The 21,387-nt window shown below is 44.4% G+C and overlaps 1 protein-coding gene and 1 long non-coding RNA gene across 3 annotated transcripts in view; one reads left to right on the top strand and one right to left on the bottom strand.

The window, feature by feature from the left end:
* Positions 1–21,387, bottom strand: part of VSNL1 (visinin like 1) — a 110,577-nt gene that overhangs the window by 29,667 nt on the left and 59,523 nt on the right. The gene's annotated exons all lie outside the window — the stretch shown is intronic.
* Positions 1–21,387, top strand: part of LOC308584511 — a 158,734-nt gene that overhangs the window by 93,892 nt on the left and 43,455 nt on the right. The gene's annotated exons all lie outside the window — the stretch shown is intronic.

Genomic DNA, 21,387 nt, shown 5'->3' with positions numbered 1-21,387 from the left:
ACTCTTCAGGTTACATACGCTTCAGGTTACAGACCCAGAAATAGTGCTTCAGGTTAAGCACTTTGCTTCAGGATGGGAACAGAAATCGGGCTCCGGTGGCGTGGCAGAAGCAGGAGGCCCCATTAGCTAAAGTGGTGTTTCAGGTTAAGAACAGTTTCAGGTTAAGTACGGACCTCCGGAATGAATTAAGTACTTAACCTGAGGTACCACTGTACCCCCTTGGTCCTACCAATGTTACCTTGAACAGCATGGAAGCCACTTCAAGTAGCATCTTCCTGCACCCCTTGATAACCCTTGACCCAACTCCATGCATCCTTGGCATGAGATGGGAGGTGTGGAGACACTTCCGACTTGAGCTTGGCCTCCAGCAATCTAAGAGGCACGGGAAGAAGCCATGCTGCAGCAATTCCTAGGATACTATGTGCACACAGATTGCTGCTCCAGCATCTCATTATGGGACCTTCGATATTCAGCGTACAGTGGTACCTTGGTTCTCAAACGGAATCCATTCCGGAAGTCTGTTTGACTTTTGAAACGTTTGGAAACCAAGGCAGAGCTTCTAATTGGCTGCAAGCGAAAACTGTGTCAGACATTCGGCTTCTGAAAAACGTTCAAAAACCGAAACACGTTTTTCAGCGTTTGGGAGCCGATTTGTTCGTCAATTAAGCCGTTCAAGAACCAAGGTTCCACTTTACTATCAGCATAACAGAGGGAGGGCAGAGGGGAACGCACATCATCTGCTGCCAGAGGAAACCATTACTTACCAGAAGTGACTAGGTGACAGCCTAATTACACTGCTGGCTTAAACACATTACGACGGTTATATACTTATGCCCTCCAACTTGCCTCATGTGAGTGTTGCTAAAACACACCCTTGGCTGCTCTCCTAATTGCAACTTCAGAGACAAGTTCTACTGCAGTGGTTAAGAACATGAACTATCGAGCTGGATGCTTGCCGGTTTTAAGGCTCAATAATTCTTTGCGAGGCAGAAAATTGTTGTTAGTTGAATTTATATACTGCCATATACCCAAGGGTCTCAGGGCAGTTCACAGAATAAAAATCAAGATATAAAACCACAAAACTCATAATAAAAATAAAAACAACAACCCAATAGCCCCCCCCACCACATTTTTAAAGGGCAAAGGATGTCAATCAGATCAATCAAAGGCCTGGTTAAAAAGGAACCTTTTTGCCTGGTGCCTAAAGGTTTATAATGAAGGCGCCAGGTGAATTTCCCTGGGGAGAGCATTCCACAGATAGGGAGCCACTGCAGAGAAGGCCTGTTAAAATGTGATAAATGGGACTCACAGCACTCTCCTGATCTACATCCCTAAACTGGTTTGGGCATTCATGACTCAAAGCTCAAGACGGATTCACTTTCCTAGGCATATCACAATGGGTATCCTGTGAAGAGAGTACTTGAATATTGTAGCCAGAATAGCACCCTCTGGATGTTATAAGACAATTATCATCATCTCATTGAAAGAGATGGGTTTGCTTAGTAGAAGAAGAAGAAGAAGAGTTTGGATTTGATATCCCGCCTTTCACTCCCCTTCAGGAGTCTCAAAGCGGCTAACAATCTCCTTTCCCTTCCTCCCCCACAACAAACACTCTGTGAGGTGAGTGGGGCTGAGAGTGTGACTGGCCCAAGGTCACCCAGCAGCTGCATGTGGAGAAGCGGAGACGCGAACCCGGTTACCCAGATTACGTGACTACCGCTCTTAACCACTACACCACACTGGAGAAGGGATGTTTAAAAGGGAAACATCAAATACCACATACTAATATTACTATAGAAGAAACATCAGCATGCTGAAGGGTTTTGTACCCTGGTTGTCCTTTGAAAGATGGGCCCTGGGAGGCAGGAAGGGGAGGAAGACAATGCAATATATTACCCTTCCAGAGGACATGCTTAATGCTCCCATGGCGAGTTATCAAGTGACTCTTGTGTCACTAGCCTAAAAAGAATGTCCTTTTCCAAGGTGTGACATCTTATTAGTTTTCCTAAAGTGTAAGCAGAATCCATAGTTAATTCCCTTCGCTGTTACAAAATAGTGGGCTGGCTGAAGCCTTTAAATCATTCCCAATCTTAATCTTTTAAATGTTCCTTCTCATGGAGCGTTACCAGCACAGAATGCAGATGCTGATGAGAAAGTCTTCTTACATCTCCATCTACTACTACTACTACTACTACTAATAATAATAATAATAATAATAATAATAATAATAATTTATTATTTATACCCTGCCCATCTGGCTGAGTTTCCCCAGCCACTCTAGGCGGCTTACATCTCCATCTCCAACTCTCACTCGCTGAATGATCAAACCAAAGGAGATGGCTATGCCTCTAGAGCCCTAGTGACCAAGGAGCCAGCAGAGGAAGGTGTCACAATGAAGGGCGTGTCACAAGGACCTCCGCAACCTAGCAATCACCAGCACTCAACTGACACTAGTCTCAACTAACACTACTAAGTTTCCTTATCTGGCTTTTAATCCATGTTCAGCTTTTTACAAGTATGAAAAATGAAATTTATTCCTTTATATTCAAGCTTCCGTTGTTCCTGCACCTACTGAGCATTAGCTATCTAATCTATCTCTCTGCCTCTTTGGTCCTATATTGCTGAACAGTGGAAAACCAGAAATCACCCCTTGCATGTTTATTCATTTTATTAACCTCCTTCACTAGCAGGTCCTATGGCAAGTTACAGCTATCTAAATTATAATTATTAGTGTTGCTATTAATTAAATTTGCATATCGCCCTATATCCACAGGTTTCAGGGCAGTTCACAGGATAAGATCACAATATAAAAATACATAATAAAAATTAAAACCTAATTACCCACCCCCCCAAACACAAAAGGGCATTGGATGTTAACAGGGCGAGTCTTTAAAATACAACTCTCTGGTGTCAAAGGCCAGGTACCAGACCCCCTAAGGGCCCCCATTCCCCAGGGACAGTCCCAGATTTACAAAGGTGTCCCAGTTTCTGATTTGATCCTGGAATGTCCTATTTTAAATGTTCCCTAAGACGGTCATGGAGCATTACCAGCACAGAATGCAGATGATGATGAGAAAGTCTACTTACATCTCCATCCACTTTCTCTCTCACTCGCTGAATGATCAAGCCAACGGAGATCGGAGATCGCTATGCCTCTAGAGCCCTAGTGACCAATGAGCCCCCAGAGGGAGGTGTCACAATGAAGGGCGTGTCACAAGGACCTCTGCAACCTAGCAACCACCAGCACTCAACTGACACTGCTCTCAACTGACACTACTAAGTTTCCTTATATGGCTTTTAATCCATGTTCAGCCCCAACACATTTTAATAGGGCATTGGATGTCAATCAGATCAACCAAAGGCCTGGTTAAAAAGGAACATTTTTGCCTGGCACCTAAAGGTGTACAATGAAGGCGCCAGGCAAACTTCCCTGGGGAGAGCATCCCACAGACGGGGAGCCACTGCAGAAAAGGCCAATTCTTGTGTTGCCACCCTCTGGACCTCTTGAGAAGGAGACACACAAAGAAGGGCCTCAGAAGATGATCTCAGGGTCTGAGCAGGTTCATATGGAAAGAGGCGGTCCTTGAGGTATTGCAGTCCTAAGCTGTTTAAAGCTTTATAGGTCAAAACCACACTTTGAATTGGGCCCAGAAACTAACTTGTAGCCAGTCCAGTTGGACCAAGATCAGTGTAATATGCTCAAACCGCCTTGCTCCATTGAGCAACCTGGCCACTGAATTCGGCACCAGCTGAAGTTTCCAAACTGTCTTCAGAGGCAGCCCTATGTGTAATGCATTGCAGTAATCTAACCTGGAGGTTACCAGAGCACAGTAGTTGGCTATCCCTGTCCTGATAGGGGTGTAGCTAGGCCACCAGCCGAAACTGATGGAAGGCACTCCGGGCCACTGAGGCCACCTGAGCCTCGAGCGACAGCAAAGGATCCAGAAGGACTCCCAAGCTACGAACCTGCTCCTTCATAGAATCAGAGAATCAGAGAATCATAGAGTTGGAAGAGACCACAAGGGCCATCGAGTCCAACCCCCTGCCAAGCAGGAAACACCATCAGAGCACTCCTGACATATGGTTGTCAAGCCTCTGCTTAAAGACCTCCAAAGTAGGAGACTCCACCACACTCCTTGGCAGCAAATTCCACTGTCGAACAGCTCTTACTGTCAGGAAGTTCTTCCTAATGTTTAGGTGGAATCTTCTTTCTTGTAGTTTGGCTCCATTGCTCCGTGTCCGCTTCTCTGGAGCAGCAGAAAACAACCTTTCTCCCTCCTCTATGTGACATCCTTTTATATATTTGAACATGGCTATCATATCACCCCTTAACCTCCTCTTCTCCAGGCTAAACATGGAGGAAGCGTAACCTCATCAAGAGCAAGAACATGTCTATTACCAAGGTTTAATAGGCCACTTGTTGGCCTGAAGGCTCTTGGAACAGCTCGCAATGATTTAAAAGAGCAAAAATAGAACATGGAAGCGCACCACTAAAATCACCACAAAAGAATAATACCACCAGCAGCAAAGTCAACATGAAAACAGAGCAACAGATTGGAAAGGTTAGACGCATTAAAAGCACTCAAAAGATGCCAGGCTATGTCAAGAGAATCACTCCATTGGTCAAATTTCTGGAAACTCGTGGGACAATGAAAAAGACCTCGAAGACTATCGTAATCACTTTCTGTGTGTCTCAATATTACCATCTGCAATACAGACATAATACTAGCGTGCCTCGTGGAGTTGAGGCAAAACACATTAGAAGCATTATGATAGCTATCACAAGGAGCTTAAAAGTAATAAATAGGGCTTTTCATTTTTTTCAGAATAATGGTTATATTGCTAATACACCATTTTCTTGAGCCTTGCTGTATTAATTCAGCAACCCCCCCCCCCGCATTTCTATTCAGAGATTCAGAAACACAGGAATTTGTGAAAGCACATTGCACACGGTAATTTGCCTGTCTATGTAGTCATCAATCCATCTTCCCCTCTCCTCTCCCTCTTAAGAGAATCAAGATTTAAATCCCAGCTCCGGAAAGCAATTCACTCCGGTTGCTAAGCAGCTGCCTTATGCACATGGAACAGGCAATCACGAAGATTCTTAACAGTTGCAAAAGTGGAAATCTCTTGTTGGTAAAAAAAAAAGGCACAGTTACAAATCAGCTAGGAACCCACTAAGTGGGAATATTAGATTAACAACATTCCTTCCGCTAAAATATAACAGTTTTAACAGCTTCATTGAGCTTCACAAGAGTGTGCTACCCGGGGGGAGACAGTCAACTGCTCCTTCTGCCTTAAGATGAGCTCTGTGTTGCTTGAAAGTGTATGGATGTTCTTTAAAGGCAATTGATCCCAAAGAAAGCATGTCTTCATCTTCATATTCTCTATGCCAGGTGTGGGAAACTGCAGGTGTTATTCGGTTCTTTAACTTGCATTGGCCCCAGCCAGAATGCCCAGTGGGGAGGGATGATGGGAGTTGTACACCCAACAATATTTGGGACATGGGTGGCGCTGTGGGTTAAACCACAGAGCCTAGGACTTGCCGATCAGAAGGTCGGCGGTTCGAATCCCCATGACGGGGTGAGCTCCCGTGGCTCGGTCCCTGCTCCTGCCCACCCAGCAGTTCGAAAGCACGTCAAAGTGCAAGTAGATAAATAGGTACCGCTCCAGCGGGAAGGTAAACGGCGTTTCCGTGAGCTGCTCTGGTTCGCCAGAAGCAGCTTAGTCATGCTGGCCACATGACCCGGAAGCTGTACGCCGGCTCCCTCGGCCAATAAAGCGAGATGAGCGCCGCAACCCCAGAGTTGGTCACGACTGAACCTAATGGTCAGGGGTCCCTTTACCTTTACCTTTATGTGGCGGGAACCACCATGCAGCAGCCCAGATCAGACTTTCTAATAATAATAATAATAATAATAATAATAATTATTATTATTATTATTATTATTATTTATCATTTGTACCCCGCCCATGTGGCTGGGTTTCCCCAGTCAGTCTGGGCTGCTTCCAACAAAACACTAAAATACAATAACCTATTAAACATTAAAAGCTTCCCTAAACAAGGCTGCCTTCAGATGTCTTCTAAAAGTTTGGTAATTGTTTTTCTCTTTGACATCTGGTAGGAGGGCATTCCACAGGGCGGGCGCCACTACCGAGAAGGCCCTCTGCCTGGTTCCCTGTAGCTTCATTTCTCGCAGTGAAGGAACCACCGAAGGCCCTCGGCGCTGGACCTCAGTGTCTGGGCAGAATGATGGAGGTGGAGACGCTCCTTCAGGATCTAAACTGTGGGCATCATCTCTGCCCATGTGAGCCACCCCTGTGTTCATGAGGATTGGAAAAATCAGCAGCACATCCAGTGACACAGTGTTAAGGAAAAACAGTGTAAACAAATGATGGGAAGACACCATATATTGTATCATCCTCGGTTCCCAAGGTGTTGTTGGACTACAACTCCCATCATCCCTCGCTAGCAGGACCAGTGGTCAGGGATGATGGGTGTTGTAGTCCTACAACCTCTGGGGAACTGAGGTTGAGAAAGGCTGGCCCCGACAATCATTTCTCCCGCCCACGTACAACACGCAGATTGCACCGCAGAAGGCGCAACTGAAATCATCCGGTGGAGGAGGGGGCACTTAATCTGAGTGAGCAACCACCAATTTCTAGGGCTCATCTAAATTATTTTGCAAAAGCTAAGAAAACAGAGAAGCTTTGACTGTTTCAGCTGAGAGTCAAAATGCACAAAGCCTTTTTTAAAAACCAACAACTGATTAGCCGATAGACGTGCTTCAATAAAAGCGCAAGCGTGTTTTGTATGTGGGATTAAAAAATAATAATAGCACAGTGAAACCAATATTCACTAGTGTAATGCAGGCATCCCCAACCAGATGTTTTGGACTACAATTCCCATCATCCCTGACCACTGGCCATGTTAGCTATGGATCATGGGAGTTTTAGGCCAAAAACAACTGGAGAGCTGCAGGTTGGGGATGCCTGGTGTAATGGCTCATACCCAGTGCTATTTATCTAGAAAAAGAGGTGCCGGAACTCAACATGAATGCTCCCCTTATTCTCGTATAATGGCAATGGCACCCACTTGAGAGGGGCCGGAACTGAGTTCCGGTGAGTTCTAGCTGGAAAAAAGCCCAGCTGATACCAGAGGTAATGGTGGCACAAACTGTGTATTACAATGTGGATCGTGCCAATGATTGGAGGTTCGCACTTGAACTGGAACATGTGCCAAGTGGATGGGGCTGTTTGCAAAGAACCCTTCTTTTCTTCCCCTCCACAAACAGCTTCTCCCTGGCTGTTTTTCTTCTAGACAGGCACTACTAGCAATTGGAAAGAAATGTGGAAAACTGGCAAAATAAGATGACATTTTTTTTTTAGGGGGAAGTAGGTGTTGTTTTTTTAACCAATTCTAATACACGAAAGTACGCTACAAAAATGTGAATATAAAAAATCTGCCCATTTGCTGTATAATTTGGTGCATCATTCAGCAAATACTTTGACCCCCCCCCCTTTTTTTGTCAGCAAAGCACAGACAACGGATATCATGTAAATAGTTTTGGGTGGCGATCACATGAACAGGGATAATTTCTCTGTTTATCTCTCTTCCTCCAAACCAGTATGACTCAACATTGCTCAGCTAGAGAGAACGGCCACCCTGGAGATTGCTTTTTGTGCTGCAGAGGTATTTCAGAAATAACTCCAGCCCCCACAAAGTAGTTTTGATGCATTTGACACCAGCCATGAGACTACTGTGTGTTAGCTATGCAAGATGCTAGCCAAACCCTCTGTGACTATTACAGCCAGCCTTGATGCGTGCTGTTCAGCGGGGCATGTTCTCTGATTGTTTCCCAGGACGTCCCTTGGGGGGGGGGGGTAAGGTCAAAAACAGTCATGTTCAAACCAGAATGCAAATTATCCCAGATGCATTGGTTCTAACTTATGCATGCAGCTTAGTTCCGAATACAAGGTCTGGTTAAAACCAGTCCTTTCCATTGGGCTGGGAAGCTAACTGGGAGTATGTGCAGTCAGGCCAGGATCAGTGTTATATGCTCAAACCAATCTGGCCACTGAATTCTGCACCAGCTGATGTTTCTGAACTGTCTTCAGAGGCAGACCTACGTATAACACACTACAGTAATCTAACCTAGAGGTTACCAGAGCACAGACAATAGATGTTAGGACGGACTTGTAAAAGGGTAAAATAGTATTGGGAAACGATCCATAATGAACTGGAAAAAATGTTTAAAAGTACTTTCCCAAAAAAAACCAGAGTCCTTTCTGTTGGGGATAATTCAGATTGAAATTCCCAGGTGACAAAAAACTACTACTGCGGCCCATGTTTTGTTAGCCCAAAAATGGAGAACGAGCGAGGTCCCAACCAAAGAAAAATGTCAACTTAAGTTGACAGAATATGTACAACATAACATATAGAATAAGAGAACAAGAAGAACATACCTTCAGAGAAGACTGGAAAACGTTTATTGAATATATGGGAAATAATTGTGTGCAGCTGAAAACGTTGGCAGCATTAAGATAAATCCAACAGTGTAAATCAGTTTTGATGGAGAATATAACATGATGTTTTGTACTGAACTATTTTCCATCAGAGAAGATTTAAACTTCAGCAACAGCCAATGGTCAGGGATGGTGAGCATTCTGGTACAAATCGCTGGAGGGCACCAGCTTGAGGGGAAAGCTGATTTAAACCATGGTATACTGAAACAAAGCAAGATCTGTAAACATATTTTGATTTTGGCTTGTTTCTATAAGTCATGGTTGAAGCTTTAAATGAACCACAGTTTCGACAGGAGGATTCAAATGTTGTTATCAGGCCTCAAATGTTGAGTGCTGCCCTTTTTAAAGCTGTATCATGTATAGACTCTATGGGGATAAATCTTTTCTCAGTCAATTCAGTATCTGGTATCTCAGTCAATTCAATATCATGTTGTGCGGATGCCTGATGATCTTCCAAAGCAACTACTCTATTCCAAACTTAAAAATGGAAAGCGTAATGCTGGTGGTCAGCAAAAGAGGTTTAAAGACTTTCTCAAGGCAAATCTAAAAAAAAAAAAGTAGTATAAACACTGAAAACTGGGAAACACTGGCCTGCGAGCGCTCCAGTTGGAGAACAGCCTTTCCCAAAGGTGTCATGGGCTTTGAAGACACTCGAACTCAGGACGCAAGGGAGAAACGTGCTAAGAGGAAGGCACTCTTGGCAAATCCACACCGTGATCAACTCCCACCTGGAAACCAATGTCCCCACTGTGGAAGGACGTGTAGATCCAGAATTGGCCTCCACAGTCACTTATGGACACAGCGCTAATACCGTATTCATGGAAGACAATCTTATTTGGCTATGACTGATCACCAAAGAGAGAGAGAGCGAGATCTTTTCTCAGTCAATTCAATATCTGGTAGAATGTGGAACAACACACTGAAGAGATGAGGCAACATCTTATTCTCCTGCAGTTTTATATTTGAGAGGGGGATCTTGTCGCCTGGGCAGCCCAAGACCTCACTGCCGAGGCTTGTGCCCTAGAGAGGTCACTTATCGTGCTGCTAACTCAGCAAAAACAATGCGGGAGGCAGCAGTTATGAGTTACTGGCCACTGCAGCCACAAAAGGTGATTGATTTTCCAGCGGTTTGGCTTTACCCCGGGAGGCGCATTCCATTGTCTCTCAAGACAAGATGGATGCCAACAACAGCAACTTCCAGTTACCCAAATATTTCACTTGTATCACCAGCTGTATTAACAAAAAAACAACAAAGAAAAACACTGGATTTGGATTTATTCCTGAGTCAACAGGTGATATTATTCAACCTCTCCACAGCTGTGGAAAAAACATGCCTGCTTGGGGAAGAGTTTTCTGCTATAATTTCTGATAATTGATAGTTATTTAGATCACATCACTATCCCTTGATGTGGCCTACTCATAAGGGGCTCGTGTTCTAGGATGATCAATGGATATTTTTATTGATTGATTGATTTTGATGCAGGTACAATTGGAAAGCGAAACAGGTGGATCTTTTTAAATGACATACCTGTTGGTTTTTTGTTCCTGGTTAACACAGCCCAAGGAATGCTAAATAATATTTGTCTTTTACCTAGCATCACATGCCACGACAAAATCTTTGTTTTACTATCTATTGCAATCTCGGGGGCGAGCTTAGAAAAGTTAGCATTGCAATTCAAAACCTGTTAAAGGTGATTTCTAGGGAGCTTACAGGTCCACATGACTGACAGGTTTTGACATTCCTCCTGTCAGGGTCATTCTGGTGAAAAGTCCTCCCTGCTCTGAGGAGTGGATGGGGATAAGTTGTCAACTGCCCTGTGAATCTAATAAAACAACAACAACAACCGTTTTTTTCCGCTCTATAAGACACACCTTTTCCCTCCTAAAAAGAAAGGGGGAATGTGTGTGCGTCTTATGGAGTGAATGCAGGCTTCTGGCTTAGCCCCTCAGTCCCTTCCCCCACCTCCCAGAAAAGCCCCCAAGAGCCGCGTGGAGCGCGTGGAGGGCCTTTCCCCGAGGAGGGAGAAGGGCAGCTCATCAGTAGAAGAGGAAGAAGAGTTTGGATTTGATATCCCGCTTTATCACTACCCGAAGGAGTCTCAAAGCGGCTAACATTCTCCTTTCCCTTCTTCCCCCACAACAAACACTCTGTGAGGTGAGTGGGGCTGGGAGACTTCAGAGAAGTATGACTAGCCCAAGGTCACCCAGCAGCTGCATGTGGAGGAGTGGGGAAGAGAACCCGGTTCACCAGATTACAAGTCCACCGCTCTGAACCACTAGACCACGCCCTTCTCCCTTCTCGGGGAAAAGCCTGCAAGCGCCGCACACACGCTCCACGTGGCTTGTGAAAGGGAGCGCTAAGCAGAGCCTGGGATACATACAGGCTCTGCTCAGCGCTCCCTATAAAGATTTTTTTTTCTTGCATTCCCCCTCTAAAAACTGGGTGCGTCTTATGGAGTGAAAAATATGGTAGTCCTGGGAAATATTACTATTGTCTGTGATGGCTATTAGCTCCATTCAAAAGGCACAGAATTGCAAGACTAATCAGTCTTGTTCCATTATTTAACTGTAGCAAGATGGGAATCCAGCTTTATTTTTTTTAAATGAGGTTAGGGAAGAGAGGCTGGATCCTTCCTTTTGATCTCCAGCCTTTTTGCAGTCAATCAGTGAGTTCTATCATTTCAAAACACAAAAAATGAAGAAATAAAAGGGAGCAAGGAATCAAGCAAGGAGATAGTTACTTCCCTCTTTTTCTTCAATGGGCTTCCTACTTCATACTTAACAAAACTTCTTTGCAAGATTATTTGCATTTCTAATTAAAAGCCAAAGCTTGCAAATCAGCTGCCTTTGTTAAACAAATGTATTTTACAAGCCAAAACCTATGCAAGCACATTCCCAGTTTGCATAGGACAGCACTCTGAATTAAAGTAAGAAGAAGGGTGCAGAGGGAATTTCAGCAGTGCTTTATAACTGGAATTTAGTAGATTATTCCAGCTTACTCTTAAATTTTGAACTGACCTTTACTCAGTGTTTTCTGAGACTATGGAAGTATCAAGAAACTCTGACAATCCATGTAAATAAGTTTCTTTTTAATCTGCCAAATTTTGCATTTCTCACCAGGCACAAGAGCAAAATTGTGTCTGCTTTTGATAGCGTGATTTTATCATATCATTTGCCATGCAGGCTACTGAAGAAGGAAGCAAATTACTATTCTGGGGACCTTAAATAAAGGAGATCAAGTACAAAAAGAATTTGTTTCTGATAAACTCCAGTGTAGCTTTGCTAAACCCCACAGGCAGAAAGTTTCAGTGATCCAGCTTAGCACATGAAAACTCATACTACAAAGGAATTTAGCCTTTAAGTTACAACTAGACATCTTATTGAAAAACTGCTCCTACTTCTTTCATTTTTGTAATGATATTTCTTAGTGGGAAAATTAAAATAAGCACTCTGCTGGCCAAATCCCAAGCTCTCACTCAATTTGTGGCTGCACCAGAAAACAGCAATGTAAACATTGTTTGATATATGAAACAAACAAACAAAAATTCCTTCCAGTAGCACCTTAGAGACCAACTAAGTTTGTTATTGGTATGAGCTTTTGTGTGCATGCACACTAAAGCTCATACCAGTAACAGACTTATTTGGTCTCTAAGGTGCTACTGGAAGGAATTTTTTTATTTTGTTTCGACTACGGCATACCAACACGGCTACCTACCTGTAACTTGATATATGAACTTATATACAGTGGTATCTCAGGTTAAGTACTTAATTTGTTCCGGAGGTCCGCTCTTAACCTGAAACTGTTCTTAACCTGAAGCACCATTTTAGCTAATGGGGCCTCCTGCTGCTGCCGCACTGCCAGAGCACAATTTCTGTTCTCATCCTGAAGCAAAGTTCTTAACCCAAGGTACTATTTCTGGGTTAGTGGAATCTGTAACCTGAAGTGTATGTAACCTGAAGCGTATGTAACCCAAGGTACCACTGTACAAGATATGTGGCAGAGCGAAGAACAAGTACTTGAAAAGTTTGAAAGCAGATAGGGAGGGGGAACTGCCAGAAGCTGTCAAATGAATCTCCCAGTAAAAGAAAAAAAGAAATTAAGGATTAAGAAGAGATTTAAGAAGAATGAAGTGGCAACATGAGGAAGAAATGGACACATGTTTGCAACAGGAGTGGGAAACCTGATTTTTTAAAGAAGAAAATGTATTAAATTAAAATGATTTGGACTGATTTGTAATAATTTAGAAAACCAATGAAGTAAAGAAAAGAAATTCACCCTATGTAAACTGGAGTTATGCAACTTTACCAGACAACACCAGTGCTGATAAACACGTACAATAATGCATGTCATGATTTTGCTGTATTTTATGACATTTTGATTTTAAATTGCTATCTGCAACTCTCGAGTAGCACGTAGAAGAGCAGGAATAAAAATCTCCCTCTGTATATGAATCAGATTGTTGCGCTAGCATGGACTTCACAACCTTGGCTACCAAGCCAAGCCACAACTTGTACCATCCAAGGGACCCAAATAACTGGTGAAATGAAATCAAAAACAAAGACACAAAGACAAGGTTTGCTGGGCATGTTTAGCCTGGAGAAGAGGAGGTTATGGGGTGATATGATAGCCATGTTCAAATATATAAAAGGATGTCACATAGAGGAGGGAAAAAGGTTGTTTTCTGCTGCTCCAGAGAAGCGGACACGGAGCAATGGATCCAAACTACAAGAAAGAAGATTCCACCTAAACATTAGGAAGAACTTCCTGACAGTAAGAGCTGTTCAACACTGGAATTTGCTGCCAAGGAGTGTGGTGGAGTCTCCTACTTTGGAGGTCTTTAAGCAGAGGCTTGACAACCATATGTCAGGAGTGCTCTGATGGTGTTTCCTGCTTGGCAGGGGGTTGGACTCGATGGCCCTTGTGGTCTCTTCCAACTCTATGATTCTATGGTCAAGCAATTCAAGGCTCAAACTCATGAACAAGGCGGCCTAGTTTGTACAACACAGGAAGTCATGGTTTGGAAGAATTCATGACCGTGGCTTAGGGCCACATCCAAGCCATCAGTAAGTCAGGAACAAACCTTGGTTACAGATCATTGTTTATCAATAAGGAAACAAACTGAAATCCTCAATTTGGACTAAAGCAGAGATTGCGGTTTGTTTCTTAAGAGTGCTACTGTCCTACAAATCATTTAAGCAGCTGCAAGAAGAGAACCCTTTACTGCAGATTTCTATGGGGCACCAAGAAAGGTGGGATAATCAAATCTCAGATAAATTGGATCAGTCGAGTATACTTGTTCTGGGACCCAGTCAAGCATCACTTCTACCCAACTCAGCTGCAAGGGGAAGGTGAGCTGGACTCTGATGCCACCCATAACCACATCTGCTCACACAGAGATTCAAGAAGAACCTCCCATGCGGCCCCAATGTTCCAATTCAGGCCTGGCAAATTGCTTCAAATTACTGGCACTCCAATGTGCATCATATTGCAAGATCAGGCAGCACTGCTCTTCCTCAGTCCTCCCGCATGCGGGTTATTTTCAGCAGAAGTAGAAATGGGGCCATGTGCACAGCCTGGGGGCGAGTGGCTGACAAATAACGCAATGTGAGATGCAGGAAGGCCTCTGCCCAAAGCAGCTAAATTGCTTCACCATGTTGAAGCACACTCTGGCACAGTAGTGGCAGCAGGAACGGAATGGAGAATAGTCCTCCTGGCTCCTGGAAGGAGCTACTCAGCAATCTGCTCTCAGTACCATAGCATCAGAGAACTAAGGAGTCCTGTTCAGGCATTCAAAGAACATGGGGAGAAGGATCAGCGTCTCTTGGCCTTGCCCATTACCTCCACAAGGGCCCTGTCTACACATAGTTCTCCTAGCACACTGGGAAACGTATGGTCTTCCTGGATCACGTGTGTGGATGTGCGCAGGCCTGGGCGATGTAGCGATACATTGCCTGAAACCAGTTTAAAGTTAAAATCATGAGTTGGGCAGATGAAGTTGATGGACTATGCTGAAATGGCTAAAATGACCAGAAGAATCAGAAATCAGGAAGACCAAAATTTTAATAAGGAATGGGGAAAATTTATAGCTTATCTTAAAGATCATTGTAAACAGTTAAAATCGTTAGTAGGGTTTGGAATATCACTTGTTGTTTAAAAGGTGAATTCTGGACACAATGGAGATGTAAAAGATTTGGATCATCATCAAAGATGCAGGAGGAAATGACCCACAAAAGGGAGGATGGAAGTCCAGGGGATTCCTTGGAATCTTGTTTTTATGATTTATGTTTGACCTACCTCTGAAAAAGTTTAATTTGAAAAACCAAATAAATAAATTTTAAAAAGAAAGAAAGTTAAAATCATGGAAGCCATGTCCTGCTCGCCCCCCGGCCCCAGCCAACACCGCACACATCAATTCCAGAGCAAGGCCGCCTGATGCTCACCCACTCCTTCCCTCCAAAGTCCAGCGGCTGCACCCTGGAGCCCGAGATGAGAGAGGGGCTAGTCAGCCTGTGCCTTCATTACAGTGGTACCTCAGGTTACAGACACTTCAGATTACATACGCTTCAGGTTACAGACTCCGCTAACCCAGAAATAGTACCTCGGGTTAAGAACTTTGCTTCAGGATGAGAGCAGAAATCGCACAGCGGCAGTGGGAGGCCCCATTAGCTAAAGTGGTGCTTCAGGTTAAGAACAATTTCAGGTTAAGAACGGACCTCCGGAATGAATTAAGTACTTAACCTGATGTACCACTGTAATAGTAATAATTATAATCATTTATACCCTACCCATCTGGCTGGGTTTCCCCAGCCAATCTGGGCGGCTTTCAACAGAACATTAAAAACAGACTAAAACTTCAAACATTAAAAACTTCCCTAAACAGGGCTGCCTTCAGATGTCTTCTAAAAGTCAGATAGTTTATTTCCTTGATGGGAGGGTGTTCCACAGGGTGGGTGCCACTACCGAGAAGGCCCTCTGCCTGGTTCCCTGTAACCTCACTTCTCACAGTGAGGGAACACAGTGAAGCCCTTGGAGCTGGACCTCAGTGTCTGGGCTGAATGGTGGGGGTGGAGACGCACCTTCAGGTATACTGGGCCGAGGCCGTTTGGGGCTTTAAAGGTCAGCACCAACACTTTGAATTCTGCTCAGAAACGTACTGGGAGCCAATGCAGGTCTTTCAGGACCGTTCTTGTTATATGGTTTTGGCGACTACTCACAGACACCAGTCTAGCTGCCACATTCTGAACATGAGGGAATCAAATAATAAAGGTAAAAAGGTAAAGGACCCCTGGACAGTTAAGTCCAGTCAAAGACGACTATGGGGTTGCGGTGCTCATCTCACTTTCAGGCCGAGGAAGCCAGCGTTTGTCCACAGACAGCTTTCCAGGTCATGTGGCCAGCATGACTAAACCGCTTCTGGCGCAACGGGACACCATGACGGAAACCAGAGCACACGGAAATGCCATTTACCTTCCCACCACAGCGGTGCCTATTTATCTACTTGCACTGGCGTGCTTTTGAACTGCTATGTTGACATTCTGTCTATAGGTAGGCTGGCCCTGCCTTGCTACAGGCAGATACTGCTTTTCATGAGCGAGATCTGGCATGGAAAGAGGCCATGCACTGATCTGTCCAGAAAGGTCCTGAACTTACCAGAGGTTCAGAAAACCAACTTGCTCCATTCTGACCAACTGAAGTCTGGCCAGGAGGATAAACAATTATCCTTATCCCGAGCACAGAAGATAGTGATCGCGCCAAGCTACATTTAGGGTGTGTGAATGGATCCGCACATAAGAAACTGTTATTATGTACTTCGATATGTTGTCTTGCAGGAATAAAAGCATTGGGAATAATGGACTCGGTTTCTTTCACTGATGCTTTTAACAGTTCAGCAATACGCTCAAGTAGACTCTTAGTGTTAACACCTCCATATAGCTATTTGGGCTTTTTAATAAAAAAAAATTAGAAGACAGGCTGAATAATATTCTGTACTTTTCATAAACAGACCTGCTTCTGCCATGGAAATAGCTAGAAACCCCCTAAGCAGGAAGGATTCTGTAAAAACATATGAAACAACCCAACCTAATTCACTAGCACCAACCAGAAAAACAGCACGTTCACTCCCTTTGTTCTCTCACTTGTAGCTTCAGCAACTTAATTTTCCAGCACAAACGTTTCCCTCACTGTTGTTTTGTCACGCTTGAAATATATAATTAAGAGAGCAAATTTGCGCAGCAAGTTCGTTGGAAGAGCTCTGTGGTTCTGTTGGCAAAAAGACGGCAATTCGTGCAAACCCTAATGGAACACAAAGAGAGAAATTTGCTTTCCTTCAGGTTGGAAAGAAAAAAATAAGGCTGATGTCCCAAGGTGCTGGAAATGTTCAATCTATGATTAGCAGAAACATGACCTGAATCTCAACGGCTGCCTTTCGCAATTACACAAGGTATCTAGACTGATGACTCACAAGGTGTTTGGCTACAGTTTGATGCCACACAAAAACCACTGCGTACAGCGTGGCAAAAATTGGTCGTGACGGTGCATAATTGCTCATTGTTGATCTGCCTGGGCTAATGACAGTGGGATATGAATGCCATGGATAGAAAACATTAGAAAAGCGCTTCTTCCAAAGTTGCCTCAAGTGGAGGAGAAGCCACCATAACATGCCTCTACATGCCGGTCAGGTAACTCTTAGAAAAAACCCAGAGCCACCACAAGGAGGTCCTTCTAGGAACCAGGCTAATGTTTGTGTGGGGAGAAAATGACTCAGGAATGCCTCCCACATTAACTGAGGCAGGAAGTTCTGAATAGCGCTTTTTTTCAGCCGGAACTCTCTGGAACTCAGTTACGGCGCTTCTCAGATGGGCGCCATTACCATTATAAGGGAATAAGGGAGGCATTCATGGTGAGTTCTGCACCTCTTTTTCTAGAAAAAAAAACACTGATTCTGATGTACTGGCGCAATAGAGGAAGTGGTTCTCCTATGCTGCTAAACATAGGAGCCAATTTCTGGGGGCCGAGCTCCCTTCAGGGCCCCCCAATAAAATATTTGAGGGTGCCACCCCCACCAAAGTTGATGAGCACTGCCACTCAAAAGATGTGTCTGTGCCACATCTTGTGGTCAGTTTATATGGGGCCACCTGGCCCACCCACCGCATTGGTGCTCTGGCTGACGTGATAAGGATTTACAAGTCCCAATGCCTTTGAAGTGAGCTTCAGGAAACACTGGAAACCGGAAGTGGTCCAACATCAGCAAAGCATTTCATGAAAGTTTGCCGCGAGGTGGTGCTTTGGGGAAGGTGCTGATCTTATGTGTGAAAGTGTGGCGTTTGTGCAGGTTCTGCCGCCTCACGGCAGGCCAAAAACGGAAATACACTGACAGAACAATCCTAAGGGCAGGCTGCAGGTCAGGGCAGAAGGGGTGGTTTGGTTTCAGAGTGGATGCTGTGGTTGTTTTCGCCACACCAGCAGAGAGAGGGTCTTGCATCAGCTCTCTCTCCAAGAAATGGGCCAGCTTTGGATCCATTGGCCCTGCTGTCACTGGTCCTGCTCCTCTTCCCCACTGTTTGGAGGACCTTCTGCCAGCTACTACTGGTAGCAATGCCAACAGTAGCTTCCAAGGCCATCATAGTGTTCGAAACTCACATTGTTCTAGGCGCATTTTGGACTACAACTCCCGTCATCCCTAGCTAGCAGGACCAGTGGTCAGGGATGGTGAGTGTTGTAGTTCTACATATGAGGAACTTAGGTTGAGAAAGGCTGGCCCAGAAAGCCATCTCTCCCACCCATGTACAGCATGCAGATTGCACCACAGAAAGCATAACTGAAAGGATCCGGTGGGTCAGGGGTGGTCAGGGATAATGGGATCTGTGGTCCAAATACAACTGGAGACCAACTTTGGGAAATAATGATCTAGATGAATGTTGCTGCCCTATGCTGTATTATGTGCTTGCACATGTATGCAAAGGAAATAATTTGACCGTTTACTTTTACTTGGCATTGTAGGAAATGATATAAAAAGAAAGGATTGTAAATTATTTCTATATGCAATAGTGGCAGCAAGAATGTTATTGGCACAAAATTGGAAACAAGAAGAATTACCGACAAAAGAAGAATGGAGGATGAAACTGATGGACTATGCAGAACTAGATAAATTAACAGGAAGAATACTAAATTTGCGGGACCAGAGATTCACAGAAGACTGGCATAAATTTATGGACTATTCGGAGAGTAATTGTGAGGATCATATTATGCTTGTAGGTTTGCGAGAAGTTTTGTAAGGTGGACTATTTGAAATATTGCCCAAAAAAAAGGTAACGAGGGGGACTGTTAGTTAAGAGAATTAAAGGCAATAGGAATTTAAGAAATGCAGAATAAGTGATAAGAACAGAAGACCATCAGAGGGGCTGATGTAAGTCCAAAAAGATTGTATAAGATGTGAAGTTCTGTTGTATGAATGATAACTAATAAGTAAAAATTAATAAAAATTATATATTTTTTAAAAAGCCTGCTTTCTGATGAATTAAGCCCCTCTGAACACAGTGTGACCTACTTTTGGTTAACCAAGCATTGGATTGCACTGTGCATCCCAACAGGCGGTAGTTGTTTTTACTTTGAAAGACTTTAAAAAAGAAAAGAGCAGCAGCTTGTTTAAATATTCACTTTATGTCACTAAAACTGATCAAACTTCTCAGTATTTCTAGCTAGCAACGGGGGGGGGGGGGGAGAGAGAGAGAGAGAGAGAGAGAGAGAGAGAGAGAGAGAGAATGGAAGAATCTTTTCCCTCTTTACTGAAGCACACTCTAGGTCAACGTTGTGAAACCTTTACAGCCTGGGGCCAGCCTAGCGCCTCTGGGAATCCCACAAGTCGTGTAGGACTCTGAGGCCACAGTCCTCTCTTAATATTGCTCCCATCAACTGGCCTTCAGCGGCACACTGAATCCGAACAGACATTGCCGGGTGGATGGGACGACTCCAGAGGAATGAAAAAGGACAGCTCCATTGTAATGTGTGAAACTGACAACATGTGAAAAGCAGCCGGTGACCGCGAACATTTGGCGAACTCTGCAAAATTCTGACCCATTCATTATGGTATGTGAGGAGCAACGGGAGCTCACCCCGTTGCAAGGATTCGAACTGCTGACCTTCTGATGGGCAAGCCCAAGAGGCTCAGTACGTTTCCAAGCACAATTCAAAGTGTTGGTGCTGACCTTTAAAGCCCTAAACGGCCTCGCCTGGATACCTGAAGTAGCGTCCACCCTCATCGTTCAGCCCAGACACTGAGGTCCTCCTTTGAGGGCCTTCTGGCGGTTCCCTCACTGCAAGAAGTGAACTTACAGGGAACCAGGCAGAGGGCCTTCTCAGTAGTGGCACCCTCCCTGTGGAACGCCCTCCCATCAGATGTCAAGGAAATAAACAACTATCTGACTTTTAGAAGACATCTGAAGGCAACTCTGTTTAGGGAAGTTTTTAATGTTTGATGCTTTTTCGTGTTTTTAATATTCTGTTGGGAGCTGCCCTATGTGGCTGGGGAAACCCAGTCAGATGGGCATGGGAAGAAGAAGAAGAAGTACATGAGGAAGTATCACTGACTCCGAATATACTGCCCCCCACCCTTTGCGAACACCCCTAACCCATACAAAAAATCTGAACTGTTAGGAAATGAAGATATGAGATTCTGGAGGGCCTGCCCCCGGTTCTTGCCCCAAGGGAAGATTTGGGCCTAAATATGAATCATTTTAGCAAGCGTGGCAGGAGGCACAACACATTCCTGGCTCCCGTAAGAGTCGCGAGGTCACAAGCAACGCTTGCTGCCTACTATGCAAGGGAGTGTTTGGCGCAACACCCTCTTTTCATAGTGCAAGTGTGGAGGAGGTGTATTCATAGTGACAACAGAAGCGTTACAGGAAGCTGAGGAAAGGCAACGCAAAATGTTGCATTGCCAACAATGCATCCTTTATGAAAAACTGCTGGGTTGTAAGAACTCAGATTACCTTTTTTCGCTACATAACAGCACTTTCAGAGATTCAGTAGCAAACTCCCAGTGAAAAGGCTCACGGCTTGATTAACTTTGTGTTCCCTTTGGGTGTAACCGAACCCGTGTGAGGCACATTTAAGTTGTGTTGAGTTGAACAGGAAAGCACAATCTTCACTCTGTGACTTTAGCTTTGAAGGACTGCTTGTTGTTGTTTTTCCAGATGTGCTGTCTTTCCAAAGGAAACCCAGATTAAAATCCTCATTTGCTATGAAGCTCACAGGGTGATCGTGCGTGCTATCTGTCAGCTTAATTTATCCCTTTACAAAACTGGCAGAATTTTTATTATGAAAGCACGTATTCTGGGGAGAATGCTTTCAATGCTCCCTCCCCTTCATCTCTCCAGCTTCATATTGGATGCATAAGTGCATCGTTCTCATGCATACCATGTGCACAATTGTGGGCAGAGGTAAAGGTAAAGGACCCCTGGACAGTTAAGGCCAGTTAAAGGCCACTAGGGGGTTGCAGCACTCATCTCGCTTTCAAGCCAAGGGAACTGGCGTTTGTCCACAGACAGTTTTCTGGGTCATGTGGCCAGCATGACTAAACCACTTCTGGCACAACAAAACACTGTGACGGAAACCAGAGCGCACGGAAATGCCATATACTTTCCCGACGCATTGGTACCTATTTATCGACTTGCACTGGCGTGATTTTGAACTGCTAGGTTGGCAGGAGCTAGGACAGAGCAACCGGAGCTCATCCCGTCGTGGGGATTCAAACCGCCGACCATCTGATCGGCAAGCCCAAAAGGCTCAGTGGTTTAGACCACAGCGCCACCCGCATCCCTATATGTGACTCAATGGGAGATGTATCTTCCCTAGTAATGGGC

The sequence above is a fragment of the Podarcis bocagei genome (genome assembly GCF_964188305.1).
Source record: "Podarcis bocagei genome assembly, chromosome: 3".
Lineage (NCBI taxonomy): Eukaryota > Metazoa > Chordata > Lepidosauria > Squamata > Lacertidae > Podarcis > Podarcis bocagei.
Note: the sequence above shows the minus strand (reverse complement) of the source record. Positions and strands in the feature narration are given on the sequence as shown.